Source organism: Penaeus japonicus, unplaced genomic scaffold, assembly GCF_977035675.1.
Source record: "Penaeus japonicus unplaced genomic scaffold, GWHDUDI00000001_assembly GWHDUDI00000009, whole genome shotgun sequence".
Classification (NCBI taxonomy): Eukaryota; Metazoa; Arthropoda; class Malacostraca; order Decapoda; family Penaeidae; genus Penaeus; species Penaeus japonicus.
Genome location: NW_028234411.1, coordinates 40,828,163 through 40,833,162, shown reverse-complemented (window position 1 = coordinate 40,833,162; position 5,000 = coordinate 40,828,163). Strand labels below are relative to the sequence as shown.

At 35.7% G+C, this 5,000-nt stretch overlaps 1 protein-coding gene across 1 annotated transcript in view; it reads right to left on the bottom strand.

Moving 5' to 3' along the window:
* Nucleotides 1-5,000, bottom strand: part of LOC122259442 (uncharacterized) — a 109,480-nt gene that overhangs the window by 100,800 nt on the left and 3,680 nt on the right. The gene's annotated exons all lie outside the window — the stretch shown is intronic.

The following is a 5,000-nucleotide window of genomic DNA, read 5'->3' as shown; positions in this document are numbered from 1 at the left end:
TTCGGGAATAGACTGCGTTTCCCTTCTGCCTGTTCTGCTCTGTGAAGACTAAGGGATTTTTGTTTTTCTTTTCTTACCTTTTGCGGGACCGCCTTTACCTCCTCCTCCTCCTTACCTGTTCTTTTGAACTGATAAAAAAATCTCCCCGAAACGGTAAAACACATGTATTCTTATTTACACTTTTAAGTATCTCATTACACGGATACATACATGCATATATACATACACACGTACGTGTGTATGTGTGTGTGCGTATATATACATACACACATACATACATATGCATATATATATATATATATATATATATATATATATATATATATATATATATATATATATATATATATATATATATATATATAAACATATACATATATATATTTATTTATTTATATGTATATACTATACATATATCATACATATTTATTTGTTTTAAGATAACAGAAAAATGTTAATTCAAAGAGAAATATAAATAATTAGCACATGCACATTAATAAGAATCGATGCATGCAAAATCCCCGTCCACAACCAGAAAGCCACACATGAAAAAAAACAGCACTTCCTGCCACCAATTAACAAACACACAATCCAATATCTCCAAACACCATGCAACACCAGTCTATACTTACTCTCCTGCTTCATAAGTTCGATATCGGTTTCCACTCCGAGTTTCCAAGTAGGTATCGCCTGTTCTAGATATCAGAACGAAACAGAGAAAACAAAATAAAAGATATAAGTGTGTGCAGTTAGTAAAACGCAAGGTGCTTTTGTTTATACTCTTTTGAGGCGTGAAATGCATCCTTCTTTTAAATGATCATTTTTGATCTTTATGAAAACTCCTTGTGTTTGCAAGGTCCGTAAAACGGTGGGCCAATGCATGACCAATGCATAATATTTAATTATTGCATGGGTACACGAATACTCGAAATATTTAGCCAACATATGGAAAATTTACAATAAAATGAATGCATTTCATCGCCAATAAAAGTGTGGGCTGTTCATACTAAAGTCAGTGATGTATAAACAATAACAGTAAACACATTTCTGACGATGGTTTGACAGTGTGTTATGGTGAAGATTGTAGACTCAAATTCAGTATAAAGTACACTGCAGGTAACATAAATCATATGTAGCAAACCTTATGACAAACTGCAAGATGCTTCACTTTTACCTATATGCCTACTGGCAGATGAGTTAAAATGGAAGATTACATGCAATGTTGCTAAAAATCAATGACAGAGATACAAAGAGATAAATCCTTATTATTCTGATTAGTACAAGAAATAATAATTTCAAGTTAAATTTAATTATTCGTTAAACTGTTTTCATGTCAATATTGATTATTTGGGTTTAATGTCAATTACGATAAAAAGGAGTTATCACACAACGATAATCTTTTGTGTACTTTCTACAACCTACACGCCTACCATGTCTTATTTTCAATTTTGCACAAATGACGCATGTACACGAAAATGCCTCGTGAGCTATTTAATCTGTGATTTATACAAAAGTCAAATGGAAATAATTGATTTGAGTGCTAAAAATAAAAATAAAAAATAGATAAATAAATAAATAAATTTTGCTGTTTATCAGCATTACCCATAACGAGACAAATCCGAGCATATAGGACTTTTCAAATCATTATCAACATAACAATAAAGAAAAGTAACACCAATTCTCATTTGCCTCATCGTTTCCATTTGGTAGTCTGGGATTCCACTCACAGATTTTCGCCCAAGCGGACTATATGGGGAATTAGGGGAGCGTTACCCGAATCCCGCGCGTGGACAGATTGAAGCCCTCGAGCTCCACCTTCTATTCTCTTCACGTAGTGGAAGAGAATTGAAGGAAGATTGTAGAAAAGTTACATGAAAACTATGTTCGTGTGATACCCCCTGAAGCTCAAAACTTTAAACCGTAACTAGCAAGAAAATGGTGATTTCACAAAACGGATTGCCTTCGGCTATGTACATATGTGCATTTCAGCAACCAAAGGGCGGGAGGGTAGTCGATGTCAGATTTATATTATAATTATAAGATCTGTTTGCCTTATCTGGCTTCTTATTCGGACTATCATCTAGGAGACTCTGGATGGGTATCCCGCAACTTTCAAGGTCGTTCACTTGTGTAGCTGTGTAAATTTGCAACATCCGAGATTTCATTTCAACTTTCTGGTAATAAACGGAAGAAAAACCTCGCGCATGTGATTAAGGAACACATTACCGCACATATTCTGCAATCTGGGAGATTACATGTTCAAATTTGGATGGTCATGATCATCTACAGGTACAATTACTGTGAATAATATATATATATATATATATATATATATATATATATATATATATATGTATATGTATATATATATATATATACATATATATATATATATATATATATATATATATGATCAGATAATATTTTCGTTGGGTTATAAGTCAATACTTATAGCTTCGTAAAAAATGGTCTATCCTTTCTCAAGTTACGCTGTTGGTAGAGCCCTCCAAGGGAGGCCGGGAAAACAGAGGAAAGACATGTGCAAACAACCTTCTATTTGTCTTTCTTCCAGCACCACGGCAGGCTCAGCGATGACCTCATGGGTGTTGTGTTCAAGATGCTTCAAGGCGCTATGAGATTCTCCAGAGACGCAATAGGTGAATAACACCCAAAGACTCGTGTCCCTCTGCATATTAAATTCGTCATGAATGTTATGGACTTTATGTTAAATATTACCATCCATTCGATGAACATCTTGCGTAAGTGAACAAATGTTTATCCTGAATAATCATCAGTCCATAAGCCGCGCAAACACACACACACACACACACACACACACACACACACACACACACACACACACACACACACACACACACACACACACACACCTTTGTTTGGGTAGGGGTTGACCATATCGTCTATTACAGAAGTATTTCGCTTCATCCATCTGATCAACAATATCTTTCACGAAATTTAATTCCTCTTGAAACACACACAACCACGTATTATATGGTTCTGTATGCGTGCAATGCTAGAAAGTTCGCTTTATATTCACCGTAATTCTGCAACAACAGATTTAGAACAGCAAAATATACCATACGTTGACTCGGATTGCTCTTTTTGTAACATTTTTTCCCCAGTAAGGTGTGTGTGCGATAGGAAATTATACTAATTTACCAGAAAGGAGAAGCAGGATCAGAGATCACTTCCCTGCTTTCTTTTGCAGAACTCTCGATACGTGATCTCTCTTCTGAAATAAATTAGGGACGTCTTCTGGGTAAAACAGACTATATAAATCGTTCAAATAAAAAAAAGAAAACTGACTATACCCAAGAACCAACCAGAGAAGAGAAACAATGCGACCCATTTTAACTTGAACCAATGAACGATCACGTGACCTAACCCGAACCGTCATCGGAAGGAAGGAATGTTTCAGCAGTCGTAAAAACGAGCACCAAATCCGCCCAGGAACATTTCCTGTCTAGAGATCTTGTGTCACCTGATCCCCGTTCTAGTTTATGCAACACATGCCGTCTGACAACATCTACTTGATCCACTTCGTGGATGGCTCTTATATTTTCATGTTCTTAGGTTTTCTTCTTTCGTTCAAAATGTCCTTTTCACCAGCAGCTTATTCGAAGCCCAAATAACAAGTGAACTGATCTTACCATAAACTGACATCAGATGAAATGATGTCAAAGACATGCCATATGCTTAGAATAACCTGGTGGTCGATCAGTTATTTCACATGTTAGAATCCTCGTTCTTGGAATTGACAAAGAAATCAGGACACGTATTGCAACGTATGGCCCAGAATTCACCGATTTGGGACTTGGTTTCCGTACTGAGCTATGGAAATACCGCTAATTTCGTGGATGAAGTCCCCCTTTTCGAAGAAACATGAGTAACTCATAATGTACTATTTTAAAAATTAGGGTTATGTCGCAGCCACAAAACTTGGTCGTCCAGGGAATCGGATTTCTGGGTAGCTCGGATTACTTGTTTAGGGCGAGAACCGTGTTTGCTTAGGGACATTTTCATTATGTAAAATCTAAGGCCTAATACTGTTTCTTCTTCTGCAACTAACTCATAAATAATGATAAAATTAATGAGACCATTACCGGCAAGTCCCAAGTGAATATCTCGGAGCATAAAATGATCACATTTGTCTAACCGAGTCATCATGACATGAATTGAACTTCTGAAGGAGTGATGATTCCCGTCATGAATAAATACGGCTATCGTGCTTAAGACTTTCATATATTATTTTTTGAGTGGATGTTGATTCACTTTTATAAACGCTATTAGATTCCTCTGATTGTCAAAGCTAGGTGCTCGATGGGTGGGCAAATATGTTCCGCATATTATTCAAATTCAATATAAATATAAAAGCTGTTTTTTCTGCTGGCACACCTTTTTTAAGACAGGTATCGAGGGGTTTAGACATATGGGCGGGGCTACATATCAACCTTCTTACAGGGACGCGTAATGCAATGACATGCAAAGGTATTCATTTGCTGGCATAAACAATGATATTTGATCACTTACCCTTTTGCCTTCGGGATGGTAAAGCTTTTAAGTCTATTAGACGGATGTATTTTGAACAAGTAACAGTAAATGAGAAGTATGACTTTATTTGTTTTTTTTTACTTGTTTTTAAAAGTATTACCACCAATTATTAAGTCCGGCCGGCGCAAAATATAAGCTAATTTATTTGAAACATTATATGATATTTATCTTTAGAATACATTTAGCAAAACTGCCGATGCTAGAGTGTAGCAACAAGAAACCAATAACTCCTTTTACCTGTCTATACATACTTTTGGAAAAGACGGCTAAACACCCATATTGTATAACGAAACAAGTACCTCAAGTCATGCGTATACTATCCCGGTCATATAGACTCTGCATACCAAAGAGTAAGTAGTTATATAATAAAAAGTAATTTTATTATGGTGAAGTTATAATAACGATACCATAGGGTGAACAGTGATACC